General features: G+C 38.7%; 1 pseudogene; it reads left to right on the forward strand.

Moving 5' to 3' along the window:
• LOC102851075 overlaps window positions 1-22,177 on the forward strand; it is a 31,587-nt pseudogene extending 9,410 nt beyond the window's left edge.
• The last annotated feature ends 5,004 nt before the right edge of the window (window positions 22,178-27,181 follow it).

Below are 27,181 nucleotides of genomic sequence, written 5' to 3' on the forward strand. Positions count from 1 at the left end.
AAAAAAAGAAACTCATACTCCAGCCCTGAACTAGTTACTTACTTCTAGCATGTGCCCATAAGAAGCTGAAAAATATGAAACACTGAATTCTCATTCTCCATAAATATTATACTTTGCATATAAATCCTACTATCCTCATTTAAGAGAACATACAGTAAGGGAAGGGCACTGAGGGCATTTGCTTTTAGTTATCCTTTAAATATCCAATCATTACTCAAAACCACATTGAGATGGTGATTAACTCTGCTGTGAACACTGATATACAAATCTCAATTTGTGTTTCAGCTCTAAATTTCTCAGGGATATATTCCTAGCAATGGAATATCTGGGTTATATGGAATTTCCATGTCCAGCTTTTTGAAGAAATGCAAAACTGCTTTCCAGAGTGGTTGCACCATTTTAAAATCCCACCTCTGCGTATGAGAGTTCTTCTCTCTCCACATCCTTTCCAAAAGTTGCTGCTTGCTCTCCTGTTAAACTTTGCCACTGCTACTGAGTTGAGATGGTATCTCACTGTGGTTTTGATTTGCATCCTCTTTTTACTAGTGATTCTGACCATTTCTTCATATGTCTGTTTCTCATCTAAATACCTTTCTCTGTGAAAAGTCTTTCCATGTCTTTAGCACATTTTGTAATTGGGGTATCTTTATTTTTCTTCTGGAGGCTCTATTGTTATATTATGTACTATCATATCATTTTTGACTCATAGCAACCCTATATACAACAGCTCTGAACCCTGTTCTATCTTGAACCAACCTTATTGTCTCTGGAACACCTACCATCATTACCTCACTCCCTGAATCAATCCATCTCATCGAGGGTCTTCCTTTTTTGTGCTGTTCCTCCACCCTCCCAAGTATAACATCCCTCTTTAAGGACTGGTTCTTCCTTGCAACAAATCCAAAGTATAACATACTTTGAACATATTTTGAGAGGCCCTGTAGGATTCTGTAAATTTTTGTTATGAGATCCTATGAGAAATTGTGGTACATTCACATGCAGGACTGATAAGCGATGATTTAAAAAAATTACTATATAACTTCAGAGAGACTGGAGAGCATAATGCTGGGGGATTTAACTCTGTCTCATAAGAACAAATAAAATACTGCATAAGACCATTATTGTAGAAAAAGAAAATAACTAGTAAAATGTGTATGAGGACCTAAGGAGGGGAAGAGGCAGCAGAGGAATGAGGATGGGCAGGGAGGAAACCATAGAGCTGTACAATTTGCTGGGTAGAGAGAGGCATGGGTAAAAGAAATGGGATCCAGATTTGGCAGGGATCTGGAAAGATAGAGTATTAGTGTCACAGTTCATTGATAATTAATTTAATAAAACATAATGAAGTGGAATGACTGTATAAAGCACAATGTGAATAAAGAATAGTGTGACACTCAATGATACATCAAAGAAATAATCCATCATGACCAAGTGGGATTCATAACAGGCATGCAAGGATGGTTCAACATAAGAAAAACAATTAATGTAATTCATGATATTAACAAAGCAAAGAACAAGAACCACATGATCCTATCAATTGATGCAGAAAAGGCCTTCAACAAAATCCAACACCCTTTCCTGATTAAAACACTCAACAAAATAGGACTAGAGGAGAATATCTTCAATATAGTAAAAAGAATTTATGAAAACCCGAGAACTAACATTGTTCTCAATGGAGAGAGGTTAAAGGCATCCCCTTTAAGAACAGTGCCTAAGCAATGATGCCCATTATCTCCTCTCTTATTCAATATTGTATTGGAAGTCTTAGCGATGGTAATAAGAGAAAGACATAAGAGGTATACAAATTGGCAAAGAGGAGGTAAAATTATCCCTCTATGCAGATGGTATGATAGTATACTTAGAAAACCCTAAAGACTCAGCTAGAAAACTACTGGACATAGTTGACCACTTCAGCAAAGTAGCAGGATACAAGATCAACATACAAAAATCAGCTGGATTTCTCTGCAGTGACAAAGAGAATACAGAGCTGGAGCTAAGAAAAACAATACTCTTCACAATAACTAATCACAAAATAAAATATTTGGGAGTAAATATAACCAGATGCACAAAATATCTATTCAAAGAAAATTACAAAACATTACTACAAGAAACAAAAAGAGACCTGGAGAAGTGGAAGAATATCCCTCGCTCATGGATATGAAGGTTCAATATGGTGAAAATGGCAATATTACCAAAGGCAATTTACATGTTCAATGCAATCCCAATACAAATACCAATTCCATTCTTCAATGAGATGGAAAAGGCAATCTCCAGCTTCATTTGGAATGGAAAGAAGCCCTGAATAAGCAAAGCACTCCTTAAAAATATAAAAAAGGTAGGAGGCATCTCACTCCCTGATTTCACTGCCGTCGTAGTTAAGACAGCATGGTACTAGTACAATGACAGACACATAGATCAATGGAATAGAATTGAAAACCCAGAATTCAGCACATTCATTTATGGTCAACTGATTTTTGACAAGGAGATAAAATCAGTTCGGTGGGAAAATAACAGTCTTTTTAACAAATGTTGTTGGCACAATTAGAAAACTATCTGCAGAAGAAATAAACAAGATCCCCACCTCACTCCATATACAAAGACCAACTCAAAGTGGATGATAGACCTAGGACTAAAACCAAGGACTATAAACTTCATTAAAGGAAAGCTTGGAAGAATTTTAGCAGTCCTAATCCACAACATAAAGATTCTTCCAAGTATTCTGAAAAATTTACAACCAGGAGAAGATGAAATGAACGAATGGGACTTTCTAAGAATCAAATCCCTATGTGCATCCAGAAACTTTTCCAACAGGGTAAAAGGGGAAGCCACAGACTGGGAAAAAGTATTTGGTAATGACATGTCAGATAAGGGGCTTATATCTAAAATTTATAAAATACTTGAGCACCACAACAAGATAAAGGTAAATAATCCAATGAAAAAATGGGCACAGGATATGAACAGACACTTCACCAAAGAAGAGATTCAGATGGCCAACAAGCACATGAAGAAATGTTCAAAATCCCTAGCTCTGAGAGAGATGCAAATCAAGACAACTATGAGATATCATCTCACCCCAGTAAGACTAGCAAAATTTAACAGAACAGCAAGCAACAAATACTGGCGAAGTTGTGGAGAGACTGGAACACTTATTCACTGTTGGTGAGAGTGTAAAATGGTGCAACCGCTGTGGAAAGCAGTGTGGCGCTTTCTCAAAAATTTGCAAATAGAGATACCATTTGACCCAGCAATTCCACCACTGGGAATATACCCTAAAGAGACCATAAACAAACTGACATCCAAGTAGATATATGCATACCCATGTTTATTGCGGTTTTGTTCACAATAGCAAGGAGTTGGGAACAACCTAAGTGCCCATCAACAAACGAATGGGTAGAGAAGCCGTGGTATATTCACACAATGGAATACTATGCTGCATTGAAAAACAAGGAAGTCATGCAATATTATTCAGAATGGGTGACCCTGGAGGACATGATGCTGAGTGAAATATCTCAGTCACAAAGGGACAAATGCTATATGGTGCCACTGTTGTAGAATGAGGCTGGCATTGGGGTGGGGTAAGACTGAGAATAACTGGATAAATTGTGTTACTGCATTGAAGTCTACGAGGGAGAGAATAGTTTAAAAGTATTATATTTTAAGGAATTAAGTTTATCGTAAGAGTACGGAATGAGGGTTGCAGAGTGGATTATATTTGGGGTTGGGGTGGGGGTAGGCAGTGTGCAGGGGGGGGGATTGTGTACCAATGAAGGAGTTTTTCTTTTGCTTTTCAAGGAGAGGAGCGAACGGGGGGTCGGGGTGGGGTGGGCAGGGAGAAAAATGCAGCAATGGATGAATGGAATTGCAAAATCTCCGTAGATGTTCATTGAAATAATAAAAAAAAATTAAAAAAAAGAATAGTGTGAAACTTAACTTAGAAGAAGTTTATAAGCAAATCAACATAAAATAAAAATTTAAAATAAATCACATTGAGCAATCATCACTGTACAAGTTTTCTATTCTAAAGTCACTAAAACTTTACAATGTCAGTAAATACTAAGAAGTATCTGATTTAAGCCATTGTCTTTTCAGTCACATGTTATGCATCAGAGAGCTGGACAACAAAAAAGATGACAGAAGACAAATTGATGCCTTTGACTAGTGTTGGAGAAGAGTACTGAATAACTCATGAATAGCCAAAAGAACAAACAGATATGTCTTAAAGAAAGTACAGGCAAGGATAGTGAAACTTCGTCTCACATACTTTCAGCATGTTATTAAAAAGGGTTATTCCTTGGAAAGGGATATAAGGCTTAGAACAGTGGAGGGTCAAGGAAGGAAAGAAAGACTCTCAACAGGCTGGATTGACACAATGAGTGCAGCAATGTACTCACACATGTCAGAGACGATGAGGATGACATAGGATATTACAGGGCTTATGTCTCTTGTTCATAGAGTTATCATGCATTGTACTTGGCTCAGCATCATAGAACAACAGTATGTCTGTGAGGATTAGCCTACCAAACACTATATTTTAAAATTTGGCATACAGCATCACTATATTAAATTTAAATTTTCTAATCCCCAGCATAAATCAGTGATTAAAGAATTTGGCTCCTATCTTAAAGAACCTACTGTGAGAGAATCCACCTTGAGAGAACTCACCTTGAGAGAAAGATGAGTCAGTCTATTTCCATAAACATATATAGACCTGGAAACCCTATGGTTAGCCATGAGTTGGAATCAACTAGGTGGCAGTAGGTAGGTTTATAAAGCTGACTGAGAACGTGCATTTAACCTAGAGCTTAGATGAGACTGAAGCAGGGTCATTTTTGTTCATTCTTTAAATAAGAGCATAAAAAGAATTAAAATATCCCTAAATAAATATGTACCACTTAATGTCTCATTCCTTTTTGTATCAGGCTATTTTCATCTATACTCATGAATATTCACTAAATAAAATGCAAAATCTCTACAGCACTATGCAGCTTACACATTAGATTCACATGTATGTGGACCCTAGAAAATCCTTTTTGTAGGTACCTTTAAGACTCCAAATCATAAATAAGAAAACCTAGGCTCACAAGAACTAAAGAGAAATCTCTAAAATTTAATCCTAACCCAGCCTTTCTACTCCAAAGGCTCCATTATTTCCATCACAGCAATTTCACTGGGGAAAAGTAAATGATGATGGAATACCATGATACAACACAACTACATCTGAAGAAGGATAGTACAGAAATAATATTGTGGTTGGAAAAGCTATGACAATGGCAATGCAGGAAGCAAGAATCAGGATAAATCTGTAAAGGAAGAATAATAATGCACCAAAGATAAAAATGTTCTTCTTGTTGTTGTTACATGAGTTGCTTGCAACTCATAGCGACCCTATGCACAAGAGCCCTAAATGCCATTCTATCCTATACCAGCCTCGCCTTCTCAAACACACTCATTCTCACCACTCCACTCACAGAATCGATCCATCTTATCGAGGGTCTTCCTCTCCTGTCCTTTTCCCTCCACTCTCCCAAGTATGATGTTCCTCTCCAAGGACCAGTCCCTCCTTGCAACATGCCCAAAGTATGTCAGATGAAGCTTCAGAATCCTTGACTCCAAGGAGCATTCTGGCTTCATCCTCTCCAAGACAAACTTGTTTGTTCTCCTAGCAGTCCCTAATACATAATTTAAAAATATTAAAACAGAACAAAACACAAAGGAACAACTCAAGTCCACTGCCATTGAGTCAGAATCAACTCCCAGTTAACCTTTTTGCCAGGTTTTGTAGGATGTGGAAGATGACTTCCCATATTTTTTCCCATGAAGCAGCTGGCGGATTTGAACCACCAAAGATATAAGAGCTTTGGGCTAACAGTGCAAATCTCTGTGGTCTATGCCATCAGAATTCTATTTTAGGATAAGAGCTAGTGGCAAATGGACACAAAGGAAAACTTTAAAAAAAAAAGGGGTTCTCACATTATGAATTGATTCAGTCTCTAAAATAAATACTGCATAAGACCATTGTTTTAAGGACAGATGGGTAACTAGGAAGATGTGTATAAAAGTTCAAGAGAGGAAGAGGAAGTGTTTGGGGAACAGAGAGGGGAGAGTGTAAAAGTCATTAGGATAACAGAGTTTAGTGGGCAGAGGGGTCAGGGTGAAGGAACTGGGAAAGATCCAATGTGGACCTGAAAAGATGGGGTAAGAGTAGACATAGATCAATGGTGACTTATTTTATGAAATACGTGTAGATATAAAATTAATTGTATAAAACACAATGTGCATAAATGAAACACAGACACACATGTGCACAAAAGTTGTTGCTCCCATCATTATTTTTTTTTTCACTTGTCTTTGAGGAGGGAACACCTGGAACCAAATTTCTAGTCTACGATTCAACTTGCGTCAACGAACACAAAACAAGGACTCTGCTAATTGGAAGGTTTGCTTCTCCACCCTTCCCCAAAAAGTGCTGAACTTGGCTGTGAACATCTTTAATTGCATTAACCCTGGACATGAATATTTAACTCATTTGGCCCATACTCAAAAACTCAGCATACTTAGGAGACTATAATACACCGTATAAGAGGAACCACTCTAAGGAAGAAATTGTGCTTTGGAGACAGAGTAACATAATATTTACCAAGATAATTAGGGCATTTTCTCTCTTATTTTCACATTATTAAAGTATGTCCATCTAAATTTACATTTCAGAAAATTAATAAATGAATAAAAGTGCACAAGAGCATTCTTGGTGTTGAGTGCTTTTTTTCCTGGCAGAGGATTTAATGAATATAAAATAAACATGTTGGTAGTTTAATACAAGCTGTTTTGCTATTACCTTCTGTATATGCAAATTCAGTGATCCTTTTAAAAAAGTAATAATCCGGTAAAAAGAGTGAAACATTGAAAACAACAATAGACTTTAACTTTCAACTAGTTGGGTAAGAATTCTGGAAAATTTTCCAGTGTTTCACTGTGAAAAGAGAAGCATCGTTATAAATTCTTCACATTTGAGGTCTGCATATATATGCACAATAAACATTGTTCATAAATATGAAAATCCTGTGTATATATATATTGACATTCTCACTCCTCTATATGCGGATTAATTCTTACTCACAACTTTGAACTTACTTTGATATATTATTTTGGAAGATAGCTGCTTGACTGACTGACTGGAATACATCCATATTTATCTCAATTCCCCAAATTGGTAATCTACAGAATGTGGAAATTATCGAACAATATCACTAGTATAGCATTGTTGTTGTTGTTGTTATGTGCCATTGAGTTGTTTGCGACTCATAGTGACCCTGTGTACAACAGCCCTAAACCGTGCTCTAGCCTGTGCCAATCTCATTGCCTCTGACACACCCATCCTGATTGACCCCAGTCACTGAAACAATCCACCTCACAGAGGGTCCTCCCCTCCTGCGCTGTCCCTCTACTCTACGCAGCATGATATCCCTCTCTAAAGACCTGTCTCTCCTTACAACATGCCCAAAGTATGTCAGACAAAGCCCCAGAATCCTTGCCTCCAAGAAGCAGCCTGGTTTAACCCTCTCTAGGATGAATCTGTTTGTTTTCTTGGCAGTCCATGGTACATTCAATACTCTTCTCCAGCACCACAGCTCAAAGGCGTCAATTCTCCATCTATCCTCCCTAGTCATTGTCCAACTCTCTGATGCATAACAAGTGATTGCAAAAACCATGGCCTGTATCAGGAGCACCTTAGTCTCCAGAGAGACACTGTTGCTCTTGAGTACTTTAGAGAGGTCCCTAACAGCAGACTTTCCCATCACAATACATTTTTTTATTTCCTGGCCACTGGTGCCAAGAGTGTTGAGCGTGGAGCCGAGCAAACTGACGATGTGAACAATCTCAATCTCTTCACCATCCATCCTGACACTACCGATTGGTCCAGTGCTGAGAACTTTTATCTTCTTGACATTGACCCTCAGTCCATACTGAAGGCTGCATTCCTTGACCCTCTGCAGTAAGTGCATGAGGTCCTCCTCAGTTTCAGCGAGCAGGGTTGTGTCATCTGCATAACGCAGATTATTGATAGATCATCCACCAATCCTAACGCCACGCTTCTCCTTATAGAGTCCATCCTCTCGGATAATCTGCTCTGCGTACAGGTTGAAAAGGTATGGAGATAGGACACATCCCTGGCATACACCCTTCCCAATTTTGAACCATGCAGTGTTGCCCTGCTCTGTTCTTACGACTGCTTATTGGTCCAAGTATAGATTTCACATTAGCACGATTAAATGTTCTGGGATTCCCATTCTTCTCAGAGTCAGCCACAGTTTGTTATGATCCACACAGTCAAATGCCTTTGCATATTCAATGAAACACAGATAGACATTCTTCTGATATTCTCTGCTTTCAGCTAAGATCCATCTAACATCAGCTACAATATGCCTAGTACCATGACCCCTTCTAATGCTAAAGATTATGTAAAGACGTCTAGAACAGTATATTGACAGAGCATTGCAAGAACCCTTAGTGGAATTTAGAAGAAGCCATAACCCTAGAGTTATCATCGATGGTATTAGATGGATCCTGGCTCAAAGCAGAGGATATCAGAAGAACGTGTATTGACTATGTAAAGGTGTTTGACTGTGTGGATCATAACAAACTATGGCTAACACTGTGAAGAAATGGGAATCCCAGAACACTTAATTATTCTAATACAAAACCTACACCTAATCAAGACGCTGTTGTCTGAATAGAGCAAAGGAATATTTGTTGTTATGTGCCATCGAGTCGTTTCCGACTCATAGCGACCCTATGCACAACAGCTCTAAACCCTGCTCTATCCTGCGCCAACCGCCCCGCCTCTGACACACCCATCCCGATTACCCCAGTCACCGAATCAATCCATCTCATAGAGGGTCTTCCCCTCCTGCGCTGTCCGTCCACCCTCCCAAGCATGATGTCCCTCTCCAAGGACCCGTCCCTCCTGGCAACATGTCCAAAGTATGTCAGACGAAGCCCCAGAATCCTTGCCTCCAAGGAGTAGCTTGGCTTAATCCTCTCCAAGATGAATCTGTTTGTTTTCCTGGCAGTCCATGGTACATTCAGTACCCTTCTCCAGCACCACAGCTCAAAAGCATCCACTCTCCTTCTGTCCTCCCTAGTCATTGTCCAACTCTCTGATGCATAACAAGCGATTGCAATTACCATGACCTGTATCAGGCGCACCTTAGTCTCCAGAGAGACACTGTTGCTCCTGAGTACCTTTGAGAGGTCCCTAACAGCAGACTTTCCCATCGCGATACGCTTTTTGATTTCCTGACTGCTGGTACCAAGAGTGTTGACTGTGGAGCCGAGCAAACTGAAGCTGTGAACAATCTCAAGCTCTTTGTCATCCATCCTGACGCTGCCAATTGGTCCAGTAGCGAGAATCTTTGTCTTCTTGACGTTGAGCCTTAGTGCATACTGAAGGAACATCACACTAATTAAAATCAAGAAATGTGTGTCTTGGGGCTGTAACCTTTTTTCCATACGTATAGGGTCGCTATGAGTCGCAAGCGACTTGACGGCACATAACAACAACAACAACATAACAACATAAAAATCTGAATGCTGAGCAAATAATTCAAGATGCTGGACTCTATGAAGAATAATTTAGTGTCAAGATGGGAGGAAAACTCAGCAACCTGTGTCGTGCGCTTTTGAAAGTGAGGAAGACCTGAAATGCTTGCGGCAGAAGATATTAGATAAAGACTTCAGCCTTTAATATGGATTGCATGTCAATTTCGAGAAGACAAAAATTCATGGACCGTACCACTGGACCAAAAATAAAATCCTGATTGATAGAGAAAATAACTGAAATTTGTCTCTAAAGAGCTCCCTGGTTAAACTTCTCTAAGACAGACTTGTCTTTTGTTTGGTCTTTCGGCAGTCCATGGGATAATCCTCTGCCTAAAACACATTGTTCTCTCTCTTCACTTGGCTAATTCCTACACATTCCCCAGGGACCAGATTAATTGCCTTGCCCTAGGAAATGCCGTACCTAATCAATCTTCACTTCCAGTTAGGAAAAATCCTCAGTCTAAAATCCTATTACTCGCATGACTTTCCTCCACAACATCTATTATCATCAAAATATATACAAATCTCGGCTCAAGTTTGTTTAATGAATGCCTGGTCCATTAGACCATAAACTCCAAGTAGGCAAGAGCCATGTCTGTTCTGTTCATCATGGCATTTCTAGCAAAGTAACTCCCTAACAATAATTACTTCATAAATAATCATCAGTGGAATTAGTCAATGAATGAGCAGATCTTTTGCAGTATTGCAGTGTGAAAGACTGAGATTTATTCTAAAAATATCCTTGGGCTAACAGCAATGACAGCCATTTGGTAAAAATTTAGAAAACACAAGTATCCATCAACAGTTCTATGACCTTCTCTGAGACAAGCAAAATCACTCAAATAAGTGATTCTTGCACTTCTTGCCTTTCTCCTACAGAGCATCTGTTCAATTAAAAATGCCAGCGTTTGGGTTAGCAACTCAATATGTTACTCACAATGTCACCAAACTTGAACTCATTGGTGTCAAGTATTAACTGACCCTCTCTTGGTTTGTTTGTTGTTTGGTTTTGTTTTTTTTTTCAGATTGTTAATCACACAGGAGGAAAGTGTCCATCTTTCTCCCTCAGAGTGCCTAACAAATTTAAACTTTCCAAGAGCTCTTCAGGACTTAAGTTGAGGTTAAGTCTGGGCATCAATGATTAATTAACATCTTAAGAACTTAGTAGACATGCGCTACACCCTGTGACCATACATGGATTTAACAAATGGTATTTCAAGGCTCCAGGAATTGATGTAATACCAATTGAGATGTTACCAAAAACAAAAAAAAAGCCCATATGCATGTGCTCATTAGTATATCCTGAAACATTTGGAAGATGAATACATGGCCAACTGACTGTAAGATATTCATGTTAGTTTCCATTATTAAAAAAAGGTGGTGAAAAAATATCATTAATACCTCAAGCAAGTAAAATCTTGCTGCCGATTATTAACAGGGAACTATTAGAAATTCAAGCAGGATTCAGAAGAAGCTGAGGCATGAGGTTTTTCATTTTTGATGTCAGAAAGATTGTAGCTGTAAACAAAGAATACAATTAAGATGTTTAACTGGGTTATACTGACTATGCAAAAGCATTTGACTGTGTAAATCATAACAATTATGGATAACATTGAGAAGAAAGGGGATCCTAAAACACGTAATCATGTCCATGTGAAATTAATGCCTAGACTAAGAAGATGCTGTCCAAACAGGACAAAGGAGTAGTACATGTTTTAAGATCAGGAAAGTTAGCATAATGCTCTCCAACCCCTCCCTAGTTAGGTAGTGATTCACAAAATCATTGCTCCTGCATGCTTCGTAGTATTCCAGTGTGTGAATATACCATCGTTTCTCAATCCAGTCAATTGTAGTTTGACATTTGGGCTCTTTCCATGTTCTAACATAGTCCCATAAGGACAAATAGTGTATAAGACCATTATTGTACAATGTGTATGAGGATCCCAAGGGGAAAGGGGGAGGCACAGAGTTGAGGATAGGCAGGGAGGGGTGGGGATCGTTAATCATAGGGTCGGGTAAAGGAAATGGAAAGATGCGGTGTGAAAAACAATGTATATGAACTTTGTAAGTAAACCAGTATAAAGTAAAAAGCTTTTTTTTTTTAAATAGGTAAAGTTATACATCAGGGTTGTATTCTCTCTCCATACCAATTCAGTCTGGCTGCTGAGGAAATCAGTCAAGAAGTATATTATAAGTGGAAGAGTAATGAATAACCTATTTTATGCAAATAGCATAACTTTGTTTCCTGAAAATGAGGAAGCCTTGAAGCAATTACTATAGAAGATCAATGACTATACCCTTCTATATAAATTGCATCTCAACATGAAGAAAATAAATTCCTTACCTTTGACCAAAAGGTAACATTATGATAGATGAAGAAAAGATTGGAGTTGTCAATGATTTAATTTACTTAGATTCACAATCAACACTCAGAATCAGAGCAGTCAAGAAATTAAAAGACGTGTAGAACTGGAAAATTCTACTCTCAAAAAAATCTCTCCCTAGTGTTAAATAGCAAGGACATAAATTTAAAGACTAAGGTTCACCTTATCAAACCCATGGTCTCTTCAATTACTTCTTATGAATGTAAAAGTTGGACAATGAATAATGACAGAAGAATCAATGCCTTTGAGTTATGGTGGTGGAAAAGAGTACTAAACATCCCATGGACTGCCAAAATAACAAGCACATCCAGGGCGTTCCTTAGGGTCAAGGATGATGAAACTTAGTCTTAAGTCTTATACACTTCATGTATGTTGGCAGGAAGGGCTCATCTTTGGAAAAAGACACCATGCTGGGAAAGGTGGGGGGTCCAGGAAAGAGGGAAAGATGCTAAAAATGATGCATCAACACAGTGGCTATAACAATAGGCTCAGGTGTGGAGGAGAGGTAAGGATAAGGCAAGACAGCTCTGTTATTAGTAGAGTCACAGTAAGTACTAGGGAATTTGATAACACCTAACAAAAACAAGCAATTCTACATTAATACTCATATTAGCTGTGAATGCATCCATGCCTACATACAGCAGAGCCACAGAAAGGCAATGCTGTACAAACTTCTTAATCAAAACTAAATATCCCAAGGGAATGAACTGTTGGTGCTGGTGCCTTAGTATCATCGTCTTGGGAAACATCAGATTATTTGGCACAAGACAGTACTCACAGACAACTTCAGTGAGAAGCAACTGCAATTCTAAGGTTGTGTGAGCTGCCACTGAAGCTATTTGTCCCCCCTGTGTGGAACAATTGTTTAAAAAATGCAAAAGTAACTTTAGATAAAATTATTAATTTGATGAGTATTGAGTGTTTATTATGCGTCAAACACTTCACGATAGAAACATGCATCATTCCTCTCACTATTTGAGTGGCATTATGCTAAATGAATATCTGATGGTTTTCTATATAATTTCCAGATATGTAACTATTTTGTATTGACTGGAGACTCATAAAATCTTAAACGCTGTTCTCGTCTTAAAAGTAGTTGCCATTCCTTTTTTCTCAAGTTCCTGCGCTATCTCAAAATAAGGACAGAAACATATCCACACATGCATAAAGTATCTATCCAACAAGATGTGCTAACATTTTCACACATTCACAAGTTGTATTCATGACTAATGTTGCTGGTGCTGGTTGCTGCCAAGTGGATTCCGATGCATGGAGACCTGTATGTGCTGAGTAAAACTGTTCCACAGTGGAGGTCATACCATTTTAGAAGTAGATTGTTTGCTCTCCAAGGAACTCTGGTGGCTTTGTCTGAATTGCCAACCATCTGACAAGCAGTCAAGCACTTGACAATTAATATATTATTGCTTTTGTGCTGATTTATTTTTAAGTACCTCGTTAAGGGCTTTACATTTACTGTGTATGTGTTGATTGCCTGTGAGTCAAGCATGACTCATAGCGACCCTATGAACAAAAGGCCTGAGGCCTTTCTATAACTATTGACATTTATCAAAGTTCATAGAGTTTCTGGAGGCATGTTGTTTAGGAAGTGGATGCCAGTCCTGCTTCTCCAATGAAATGGTTGTTGTTGTTGTTGTTGTTAGGTGCTGTCAAGTCGAGTATGACTCATAGTGACCCTATGAACAAAAGATCTGAACCCTGTTCTATCCTGGGCCATCCTCACACTTCCTGATACACAAAAGCCCTTTGCAGCAGTCACTGTGTCAATCCCCCTGGTTGAGGGTCTTCATCTTCTTCGCCGATCCTCCTCCCTTCCCAGCATCATGTCTTTCTCCAAGAAATAGCCCCTTCTATGAAATAAGCATCATGAATATTTATAAGCAACTTGTTTAAGGTCACACTGCTAGTAACTAGAGAAAAAGAAATGTATATAAATAGCCACAATGTGAGGCAGTAAGTGTTAAGTACACAGCAGCACTATAGAGAAGATGAAAAAAAAAAGGGGGGGGAAACCAGCCCAAAATATTTGATAAGGGAAAAAAATACCGAGCCAAGGATGGGACATGGAATACATTTGTTCTGGAATTCATCATGAAATTGTCTCACCTGGGAACCCTAGTTTGATTAGTAGAAGGGCATGCTAAGGGACTTATCTTCTTGTCCTGTATTTTCCATGTATAACATAAAGTATGGTGTGGATTTTCGTGAGCAGTTCCTCTTCTTAATCTTAAAAGCAAATCTATCTCACCTGTTAGTCTTATTTTAAGAGTCTTATTGCAAAAAGGAGTTTATTTTCATGGGCCCTGGACAAAACCGAATAACCTTAACAACTCTGCTGGTAGTGCACTGTCACTGGCAGGTTAACTAAGGAGTTCAGCGCAAGCCTGCTTTGACACTGCTTGTATTTACACTTTTATCAGGGAAGTCCTCTGCAGTACCATTTTACGGCGAGACACTTGCACTGGTGTTCGGATTTCTAACTGCTGCAAGAGAATTTATCCTGTTAGGGTTAAAAATAATGAAAGGACAAGAACAACAAAGTCAAAGGAACATAATTAAATCTTAGTGGATATGTAGGTGACAAAACTTTGACATTTATGAATATGTTCAAGAAGAAGCTACAAAACCTCCAATATTCTTTCAGGAATACTTTTCTACTAGTCAGTGACATTGAACAATATAACCTCTTGAAACTGGGTATAAGAATATTTTAAAAAAAATACTAAATTACAGGGAGCTCTGGTGGCCTAGTGGTGAGACGCTGCGCTACAATCTCAGAGGTACGCGGTTCAAATCCACCAGATGCTCTGCTGGAAAAGGAGGGGGCAAGCTCCTCCTGTACCAGTCAGATCTGATTTGATGGTACACGTAAAAATAATACAATAAAAATTAAAAAAAATACTAAATTACATAAAGACTAACCCCCCATGGACATTGGCATTGCATGGTAAAGATCATAGAATCCCTTTTGATATGATCAAGTTCTTATTTTTTGAGGTTAGAGAGGAAAGTGTGCTATGAAAATTGCTATAGAAAAATACAAAAATACTCTTTGAGGAAAAATAGCCGTTAAAGAAGGTCCCAAAAGCTATAGGACTTTGAAGAAAAATCCATCCACATCATCTTAAAGGAGAGAGAAGTGTGGGGAAGAAAAGGACGAGACATCAGAACCTGCCCCTTCTTCCAATTCTCTACTCCTCCTAAGAACACAGCCACACTGTTTCCAGAATGATTACGATTTTGCCACCTATAACAATGCTAAATCTCAAAGCATAACAGTACCCAAGACGTGTTTCAGCACAATTTTCCTATACCCTATGGGTTGTTTACACTTTGCATTTAGAGGCAATGAACTTGAAGGGAAATATTGAGGACTTGCCAAAGTCTGTGCAAATGAATCTGCCACATTTATACTTGACGCTACCACGGAGTGAGTATCCTACCACATTTGTATTCAGAAAATAACTGGATCACACATTTCTAACAGCAACAGGGCATGTTTTCAATAGTATTAGTGGTTCTAACATATGCAAGTGAATTTTGTAACACTCTTCCTTGAATATATTTACTCCTTACTAACCAGTGTACATGCTTATTAATTAGGACCTTTTTAACCCACTGATATTTTTTTATTTATTTTAATTAATCAAAGTCTCCCAATTTAGTCCAAATGCCTTCATTCTCTTCTTACTTTCTTTAGACATACGTAGAAGCATCAAGGAAAGTGTTAAGAGCAAAGGGTTCGTGGTGAAAAAAAATCCGGTTTCAAAGTCTCTGCCTTCTGTTGTTTAACTCGGGAGGTTAATTCACTTTTAAAGTCTGTGTTTCCTTATCTGTAACTGGAAATAATATCGGTTTCCTCGGGTTGGGGAGGAGATACTCAATTCACTTCTATTAGAGAAGAAATATCTATGGAAATGATTCTTATAACTTATTTTGAATTTAATTGAGTGTCCCTAAAAAAATCTGTGGGCTCAGGCAGTCTTGTGGGAAGGCACGGTGCTGCCAACCCAACGGCATGTTTCTAGCCCTCCAGCTGCCCCGTGGAAGGAAGATGAGCAGTCCCTTCCAGCTTACTCCCTCTGAAAACCTGCTGGAGAGTTAGTTAGGAGCTGCTTCTGACTCGATGACATACAACAACAGAAGCTTTCTTTAAATCTTAACCCCTCTACCAATTCATTCAACCGAAATAGGAGTTTTCTTTTTCTATATTAGAGTTAATTCTCATGTAAAGAGGATTATAACCCCAGCCTCTTCTGAGTGGTATGTAGGGAAAATAGCAGAAAAGACATAGGCATATACAGAGTGATGAGCTGTGAAGAATAATCTAGAAGTCAATCCCAAGAATGCTAGGACATACCTGCAGTTATTGACCACTATGAATTCCCCTGAAGGAGAGGCCTTTCCCTGCAACTTACACCTTATTTTGGATTTCTAGTGACTTAAGTTTATTGTGATACAATAAATCTCTGTGATTAACTTGATTATCTATTAACAGACAAATGGGGATATAAATTAGGGTACGTTCACACATTGGAGTACTATGCACCACTATGAAACAAAGAATCCACAAAGCACTGAGTAACCTGGATGCAGGTAAAGGACATTTTGCGAAGTGAAATAGTTACACACACAAAAATTATTGTGTAAGTCCACTAATACAGCAAGCTAAGGAAAGATTTACACACAGAAATTATTTTCGGGTGGTTATCAGGTATGAGAAGGAAGGGAGGAGAGAGTAAAACGTAATAATGTTGAGTTGAAAGGAAAGATAATAAATAATAAAAGCCTGATCAGAAATCATAATTAATTGATTATATTTAATTTATTCTATTTGGTTTCAAAGCTGTATGGATGGCCCTGAGCCTTAGAGTAAGGGTACGTAAGGATGGGGTCGAGCCTGTGGAGCCTGCTCTAGGCCCTAGCTTAAAACCCTTCAAAAGGCTTGGGAACAAGAGTCTCCCTCCACTCTATAAGACAGCCAGCTAAGCTGGTGGGGGGGGGGCGGGGGGAATGGCTGGCCCCTGCATGGTGGCTCCTCTTGGTGGTAATCAGGCAAGGGAAGTTTCTGGGGTCTTTTGCATTGTGTGTTACTGTCTTTTTGGCTTTCAAAGTGGCATGGTCAGCCCTGACCCTTAAGAGTAAGGGTAAGGAAGGGTGGGTTCAAGCCTGCGGAGTCTGCTTCAGGCTCTAACTTAAAATCCTACTGGCTTTTAATTGTTTTTGGTGAAACATTCTTCTAGGTCATGTAACCTTATTATGTCCAGTTGCTGTACAGAGGTAACTCGTGGTTTCTGTGAAGCCGCACATTGTGACACTGATGAGTCAAATGTGATAATGGTTCCCCATGGTGGACAGTGTTTGGTGAAGCTCCCGATTAAAACAAGCTTGGAAGTAGGAGTGGCATTCACTTCCATAAAGCTTGCCTCTGGAAGCCCTGAAACTGGAGAAAGGACGAAAGTTAGACAGAAGGTGTCCTGGACTTTTGTTCATAGGTCTCTATGAGTCACCTGTGACTCAATGGCACTTATCAACAAACACAACTCAAAATCACAGTTTATAATTAGGCCTAACTCAAAAGTGCTATTTCTCTGGTCTTCCAAATCCACGAGCAGCTCAATGGGAGAAAGATGGACTACCTCCTCCCATGTGATTCACAGCCTTTTGAACAATCATCTGAAAAGTTCAACTATGATTTGTTTTTACTGGACAGCAATGAGTTTGAGTATGAAGATCAGATCAAAGTCAGCAAAACGTAAGGGGGCAAACAGTGAGAGATGTGAAGGATTACAACCACCAAGAAGGGGACGGTAGCACGTCTTTCACAAAGACATGTGGTTCAGCATTTCTGTTAAATTGCAATAAAAAAATTCACATAAGTATTAGAATAAATTCCTGAAGACTGAGGTCTAATTTTCAAGCAGAATGAAAACGAACTCCGAACTATTATTTTGAAATTAGGAGTTTAAAACTTTGACTTGTGTCCCAGGGATACTTTTGTTTTCTTGAGATCATTGCCCTCACATTGTGATCTTTGCCACTTAGCCTGCCATGTGTCCCTCAAATTACTTTAACAGGTTGCTTTTCTTATAATAATAATAATGAATCACAAAAGCTAATACATATTGAATATTCCCCATTATGTGACTAAATGCTTTAAGCACTCTGTATGTATTAATGCACTTCATTCTCCAATTCAGTTTATGAACATGGAAGAAATAATAATTAAATGGGGGAAATTATGAGGCACTGGGCGAATGAAATGCCTAAGTTATCGAAAGAAAGAACAAATCTGGACTAATCCCAGGGTAACTCAATCTGGAGGCACCATCAACTTCTTTTGCAAACTGCTTTGGCATGTATACAAAGCTGAACAAAATTGTTTTTTGTTCCAGTTATGAAGTTTTATAATAATAGTAATACAATTATCATCTTAATTAATGTTATTACTGGCTAGTTTTGAAAATATGCTAAGCCTCAGTTTCCTTGTCATCAAATTGAGCACAATGAAAACTATGGAGAGTTAATGTAAGGTGGAAGCAAGCAAATCCATGTATATAAAATTAACAAAAGATAATTAAGAAATTACATTTATAAAGTCTAATTTCTTAAAAACTTATTTTCTATAACCTCAAATTGTGTGTTTTCTAGGGCTTTTTAAAGATTAGGTTTAAATATTGCTAAATTTAATGAACTTTTTGTTTTTTTTCTAAAGTTCAATGTAGAAAGGTGGAATACATCTTTATGGAACAGTAAATAAAGTATAACTCAGTGCAGAAATTATGACCACAGTCCAGAATAAGAGGTGCAAAGCAAAGCGAACTGGGGAAGTGGAGGGAGGGAGGAAATTATGCAACGATGAAGGGATATTTATTGTAAAAAAAAAAAAAAAGGTGGGGAGAAAAATGTGCAACAATAAATGATTGAAAATCCAACTTTTCTGTAAACTTTAGTTAAAATCACAAAAAAATGGAAGGGAAAAAAGGAAATGTACTGTGAATTTTATGTAACTGTCCGTTTGCATATTCTTCTCTCTCTGAACTTTCTCTGTGTATGTGTATATGTGATGTGTTTATCAATCTGTATCCAAATTTTCACCTCACTACATGTCATAAAAAATACAACAACCTCTCATCTCATCCCTATCAAATTTCCCAGTCAACCTCTTTTCACCACACTTTTTCACCACTATCACTCATTATCAACATGCCACGGCGTCCAGTTGATATCTGGGGCAGGAAAATTCTGCAGTGTATGAAGTTGTCTCTTGTCATGCAGGAACTTTGGAGATGGGGTAACAGGTCCTTAAATGTCAATCAACAGTCACAAATGCCACTACACACTCAAGAGCCATTGACCCAAGTCTCCAAAGCAAACAAGTGTTTTATAAAGATTTTTCATTTTGATATGCTCACATTGCTTTTTCTTGGACTGTCTAACTGCTGCTCTACCTAGTTAAAGGGATTTAAGTAGCTGTCTTCTAGTTTTCTGTTTCACTATTTTCCACACTGGTGCTAGGTATTTTATTTAAACGGATTTGCTACCTTCTGCCTTACATTAACTCTTCTTGGTGTTAATTATGCTCAATTTGATGACAAGGAAACTGAGGCTTAGCATATCAAAATTAGCCAGAAATAACATTAATTAAGATGATAATTATATCATTATTTTTATAAAAATTCACAACTGGAACAAACATAGTAAATTGAGAAAGGATTGCAGTTGTCAAGCATTTGATTTTATTTGGATTCACAATGGATGCTCATGGAAGCAGTAGTCAATAAAGCAAACAACATATTTTATTGGGCATCTCTTAAAAGAACTTCTTTAAAGTGCTAAGGAATAATATCACTTTGAAAACTAAGGCACACACAACCCAAGTAATGATATTTTCAGTAATGTCATATGAAAAAGTTGGGCAATGAATATAAAACTACAGGAGAATGGATGCATTTGAATTATAATGTTGGAAAATAATATTACATATGCCATGGACTGACAAAAGCAAGAACGATAATGTCATTGAAAAAATACAGCTAGAAGCCACTTTAGAAACAAGGATGTTGGAACTTCTCACGTATTTTAGATATATTATCAGGAGAGGTCATTTCTCAGAGACAGATATATTGGTAAAGTAGAAGCTACCAAAAAAAGAGGAAGACTTTGAATGAGACAGAATGACACATGTCCGCAAAAATGGGCTAAAGAACCATAACAACTGTGAAGACTATAAAGGGATCAATAAGATTGCTCTGAGTCAGAGCTGTTTAAAGAACACCAAAACTTAACAACTCCTGTTGGCCTAAGGGATGAGGAGTTACAGTGACATCCCAAAGACAGACTGTTGGAATTCACCAACCACGTTCTGTGTGGAAAGGTGGGCAAAGTTTCCCCATGCAGTTACAGTCTGTGGGGAAATTCTTATAAATCAGTTCTATAAAACAGTTATGGCAAGTTCTGGTGGCCTAATGGCAGGAAACTGCACTGCAATCCCAGAGGTTCGCGGTTCAAATCCACCAGATGCTCTGCTGAAGAAGGAGGAACAATCGCCTCCTGTACCAGTCGGATCCAATTTGACAGTACACACACACACACACACACACACACACACACACACACACACACAAATTTAAAAAATCTTGTAATGTTAAAAAAAAGTTATAAGTTGTCTCTGACTTGATGGCAATGACTTAAATTCTACTAATTAAAACAATCAAAATTATAGTGACACAGAGCTAACTACTCTGTGGTAAATTATAAATTGTTAAGCTTGAAATAACTGACTCTCAAAGAGATATGTTTGCCATAGTTTGCATAATTGAGGATTCTGGTTGCCTGTTGGATAGGGAATTTTGCTTCTAATCCAAAGGCAATTTCTTTCTGATGGCTTGACACCACCAGTCAATCTGCAGACGAAAGAAGTGCAATCCTTTCACAGTGGATTTATAGCCTCAGAAACCCAATGGAGGGTTAGCTAGGAATTGGTTTATTTCCACAGCAGAGACAAAAACAGAGGGGGAAGTTATGTAGACAAGGCTTGTCAAGTCATTTGAAAAAACAATCAGCCTTCACTTGTTTTGCATATCTGCCTTACAAAGCGTCATGACAACAAGCAAACCTATTTATGTCCAGTCAAGGACAAATATTTAAGATCTCTAGATCAAATCTACTTTTCAAAAAACCAAACAAAAAACAATAAAACCCCAAGATATACAATAAACAATCTAGAACTAAAATGCTCATAACTAATTGACCAAAGATCTGGCAAGAGAAACTTTCAACATTCAAATAATCATCACTGATTTTGCTTCCTTCAGGAGATGCACTATTAACTCAGAAGTAGTGGCTCTCTGCTGGTTCTAATCCACCAACAGCCCTGCAGAAGAAAAATAGACAATTCTCTTCCTATGCAACTTACAGTCTCTGAAAACCAAAGAAATGCTTTTGAATTTCTCTACGTTGGGGCTCTATGTTTTCATTTGTTAAATAGGTCACCTGGATCAGTAGATGTCTAATATTCCCTCCGGAAGGGAGCTTGAGTGAACCAGTGGGTAAGGAGATGGTTCAAATTGACTAGTTAGTTGCTTCTTGAGAGAAAGATGAGCAATCTCCTCCTGTGTGATTTATAGACTCTAAAAATCTACTAAAGGTTCAGCAATGAGTCATTTCCAACTAGATGGTACACAACAATAGCAACAATATTCCTACCTCAGACTTACTTAATGGTACTTGAGACTACCTCATTCAAATACTGCTTCCATTTTGTCCACTGTCCTCATAAAAAAAAAACACCCCTTTCTGTATCCTGGTCACACAAAATGGAAAGGGGAGGGGGAAACCCAAACAAAAACCTTACTCTTCCTACTATACGCCCATTTCTGTGTTCTGGCTATTGGAAGTCATATCTCTGGATAGTACAGATTATTGTCATTCATTTATTAATGTCAGTGCTGGTGGTTGAACCACAGCAAGCACTATGCACTTCCATAAAGATTACTCTCAAGAAACCTATGAATAACTTTTATGATGTAATAGATGTGGTCACCAAGAGTGGGAAAGATCTCAAGAGCAATGGGTTCCGTGTTTTAGATTTGCCTGGTAAAAGGACTGGCTTCCAGCGCCAAGAAGGGGAGTACGAATTCTATGTGGGAGAAAGCATTGCAATGAGTGCATGAAATTACAGCACAAAGGATCAAAGAGAAAAATTGCTTTTAGAGTGACAGGCTCTCCTTCAAGAAAAAGAAAAACCAAATAATTTATGCCTGCAGAGGTACCGTAGGGCTCATATTTTAGCCTTCAGAATTCTTCAGGATTGCTGTAACTGAACCTTTTGCAGGGAGGACCTATTAATCCTTTGCAAGCTTTGCCATTATTATTGTTTACTGGGCCACAAGAAGAGGACATAAACCTTTAATGTCACCTTTTCCCAAGAAAGATTTTTTTCCTTAAAAAACATCCAATAGTATCTGCCAATTTGATATGATACTTTAAGGAGATTAGAGAAGCAGATGGCTGATTCTTAATGACTAAATTTTTGCCTCAACCTAAGTTTGTTATTTGATGCAAACTGTGTGGAATAACAATGTTTCTTTTTTAATGGAGTTGGACTGTGCTACCCAAAGGGAAAAGGAGACGTTTATATTAACAAATAAAGATTTATTACACATAGTTGAGACAGAGAGCAGAGTATTAACCAGATAGTAAAATTATAAAGACAGTGAATATGAATCAGAAATGCACTATTATAATTACACAACAATCATGATCTAACTTTTGAGATTCAGGCAGGAATTACAAAGCATTGACAGATTCAGAGATGAGGCAATCATATTTTAGCTCAATTTTTCAGGACAGCCACTTATTTGCAAAATCTTCAGACACCTAGACCTTCAATCGAATTAATCAGTGCATATTGTTGTTAGAGGCTGTCAAGTCAACTACTACTCAAAGTGATGTTACATAAGCAAAAGGTCCAAACTTCCTATTCTGTGCCATCCTCAAGATTTCTGTATGGTCAGATCCATCGTTGCAGTCATTGTTTCAATTCATCTCCCTGAGAATCTTTGTTCCTCTTTTTCACTAACCCTCTAACTTTCCAGCATGTTATATTTGTACAAGAACTTGCATCTCCTGAAATACCCCCAAAGATGACTGTTTTATCACCCCTGCATGTAAAGAGCACTCTGATTGCATCTTCTCCAAGATTTATTTTTTCACTCTTTGGACAGTGCATGAGACAGTCTTGTCCAATACCACAACTCAAAGGCACTGATTCTTCTTCTATCATCCTTATTCATTATCTAATTTTTAGTTGCATATTGTTGTTGTTGTTATGTGCCGTCAAGTCTCTTGTGACTCATAGCGACCCTCTGTACAACAGCCCTTAGCCCTCCTCGATTCTGTGCCAATCGCACTGCCTCTAACACACCATCCTGATCACCCCAGTCACTGAATCACTTCACCTCATAGTCTTCCCCTCTTGCGCCGTCCCTCCACCCTCCCAAGCATGATGTCCTTCTCCAAGGACCTGTCCCTCCTTACAACATGTCCAAAGTACATCAGACGAAGCCCCAGAATCCTTGCCTCCAAGGAGCAGCCTGGTTTAATCCTCTCCAGGATGAATCTATTTGTTTTCTTGATAGTCCATGGTACCCTCAATACTCTTCTCCAGCACCACAGCTCAAAGACATCAATTCTCCTTCTTATCCTCCCTAGTCACTGTCCAACTTTCTGATGCATAACAAGTGATAGCAAAGACCATAGCCTGTACCAGACGCACTTTAGTCTCCAGAGAGACACCATTGCTCTTCAGTACTTTGGAGAGGTCCCTAACAGCAGACGTTCCCATCGCAATACGTTTTTGTTTTTTTTTAATTTCCTGGCTACTGGTGCCACGAGTGGTGACCATGGAGCCAAGCAAACTATTACTGTTAATAATCTCAATCTCTTCACCATCCATCCTGATTCTGCCAATTGGCCCAGTGGTGAGAATCTTTGTCTCCTTCACATTGAGTCTCAATCCATATTGAAGGCCGCAGTCCTTGACACTCTGCAGCAAGCACTTCAGGTCCTCTTCAGTTTCAGCAAGCAGGGTTGTGTCATCTGCATAACATAGATTGTTAATAGATCTTCCACCAATCCTGACCCCACATTTCTCCTCATAGAGCCCAGCCTCCCAGATAATCTGTTCTGCATACAGGTTGAAAAGGTATGGATATAGGATCCATCCCCGACGTACACCTTTCACAATTTTGAACCATGCACTAGTTTAGCTGCATAGAAAGTAATTTAAAAGACTAGGACTTGAATTATGTGCACCTTACACATTAAACTGACATTGTTGTTCTTCAACACTTTGGAGAACTGACGTGGGGTAGTAGGAGATGATAGACTTGGTGACAGAAATGAGGTTGGAGACAGAAGGACTGAATTTTTAACACTTCCCTTAAAAAACACAGGTGGTGACTCTACGCATGGACTTCACCTGATGGATGGCACAGAACTCGGATTGATGACATCTGTAGTAAGAATCATTGAGAAGCTCAACATTAGCTGTCAAAACCAGGTCAAGAGCTGACTGTGAAACAGTAAAAGCTCAAACTGAAGCTGAAGAGAATTAAAACAAGTCCACAAGAATCAAAAGAAGATCTTAAGCCTTTCCCACTGGAGTTAACAAACCACCTCAAGAATAAGTTGGGGGCATTGAACACCAGTGATCAAAGACCAGATGAACTGTGAGATGACATCAGGTTATCTTCCATGAAGAGCAAAAGGTCATTGCAAAGACAAAGGAGAATGAAAAGATCAAAACAGATATTAGAAGAAACTCTAGAAACTACACTAGAATGTTTAGCAGCCAAAACAAAAGAAGCACTCTCCAAAGTATAAGATATGAACAAAAGATTTCAAAATACAGATATAGAGAAACTAAAGATCTAGGGAGTCTCGGTGGCTTAGTGGCGAGGAGTTGCACTGCAAACTGAGAGAAACACAGGTTGAATTCATTCGTTGCTCTGCGGGAGAAACGTGGGTAATCTTCTCCCACACAATTTACTGGTTCTGAAAACCCAGTGGACAGTTAGTTATGAGTTGGTTCCAACTCACAAAACAATGATGTTTGCTCTAAATTTCACAAGAGGAGATTGTCCATCTTTCTTCATCCGAATAATGAATAGATTTGAACTGTGTTCCTTCGGGTTGGCAAGGCAACTCCTTCCCACATGGAAGTTACTGTTAGATACTGTCAAGGTGAATCATAGAGACCCTATGACTTGTAGAGACCCTACGAACAACAGAGCTGAACCGTGTCCTACCCTGTGCTATCTTCATCATTCCTGACACATTTGAGCTGTAGTTACTCTGTCAGTCCCTCTCACTGAGGGTCTACTTCACCTGCCACTTTTCCAAGTATGATTTTCCTCTCCAAGGAATAGCTTCTCCTAGCAACATGTCCAAAGTATATGAGATAAACCTTTATTATCTCTGTCTCTAAGGAACACTCTGGCTATACTTTTCTCCAAGATGTAATCTGTTTGTTCTTACTGGTTTTGTTGCTCATCTTATAGGTCTGTTTGTCCCTTGACTAAGAGTCGAGGCATGTTGTTACGTGTTGTGCAGTCAGAATCCACTCATAAATGACCCTCCAGTGGGGTTTTGGAGGCTATAAATCACACAGCAGGATTAGCAGTCCTTATCTTTTTTCATGGAGCAGCTAGTGAGTACAAACCACTTGTCTTTATATTGGCAGTGCAACTCCTTCCCACTGGGCCACTAGACAGAAAAGTGAGCAGTAGCGATAAGCTTTGCCCCGGGTTTGAAGAGTAGACACTGAATTAGGAAGAGATCAAAAACTCAGCTACAGAGTAGTTTAAGCATTTACACCGAGGGAGTCCTTGAACATTTGGGTGGTTCAAGCAACTAACATGCTAGGCTGTTAACCAAATGCTTCAGGCCACCTAGAGGTTCATCAGAAGAAAGTCCTCGTGACCCACAATCTGACACATTTTGGGTTGCCATGGAAACAAGATTGATTGTAAGTAAATTGTTATTTAATTTTTAACATATATTTATTTATAAGTAAAAAGTCTCACATTATACAGCCATAATAAAGTCCCAGATTAAAACATAGGACAAAAATCCTCCTTTTATGAAATTCAGGTGTACTGTTATTACAAGAACACTGTAGTGGGTTCCAAAAGAAAGAAAGAAATGTATAATAACTATGCACACCATCAGGCCAGGCAGTGATAAACAGCTGATTAAGACCAAATTGGCCAGCCTGGGATGCTGACCAAACTTGGCTCTTTCCTGAGGGCGTTGTTGCCAGGACATATTATTGTATTGCTACAACACAAAAATTAGCACAGGGCACTGAGGGTTGATTTTGGTCTTTCTCTCAGCTCCCCCTCCTTTGAGACAGTGTCACTCTCACTCACTGTTGATTGCATTCTTACACTCTTCACCATCTTTCCACTTCACATCAAATTAAGATTCCCAAGACAGGGATTAGAAGCATTCATGTTCTCTGCCTATTGTCGAACTAGTTATTGAAAAAGAGCAAGGGACACGTAGACGGTCCACGCAGAGACACATATTGGCAATAACCCTATGGCAAGAATAAGGGATCCCTGAAGTAATCGGAAAGTGAACCATAATTGAAAAGTAAATTGTCAAAGGTGTCGGAAGCCGTGTTTTGGTGACACCCATGGTGGTACGAGCATTTATTTCAATACCTGACAGGAAGTTAAAGAAAACCCACTCTGTCATTCACTTAAGTAAACTGTTGACTGATTTATGCTAACCTCACTCTCCTCTCATTTGCCATTCTTTTCTGAAAAGATCCCCAAATTTCCCTGAGGAAAGAACTCAGGACTAAGGTAAAAGCTTCCTGTTAATTGTGTCAACCGGAACAGATATATAAAGGCCAGAGATCTGGCCTTCTATCATGCAGATCAAGTAACTTTCCAGGTGGGACTCAGTACCACATTGATGCAGATGAATCTGTGCAGCACCTGTATGGGCAGCATGAGGACACTTCTCATAAAAGCACTGCACACCAACTGCTCTATGCAGTTCTTCCTCCAATGATGCAGTGGAAACAAAATCAGGCTCCATATCACCACAACGAGAAGGATGTGATTTTAGCAGCAGTAATGACAGCTATTTTCCTAGTCCAGACA

Source organism: Elephantulus edwardii, unplaced genomic scaffold (assembly GCF_000299155.1).
Source record: "Elephantulus edwardii isolate Elephantulus edwardi_28Jun2011 unplaced genomic scaffold, EleEdw1.0 scaffold00029, whole genome shotgun sequence".
Taxonomy (NCBI): domain Eukaryota; kingdom Metazoa; phylum Chordata; class Mammalia; order Macroscelidea; family Macroscelididae; genus Elephantulus; species Elephantulus edwardii.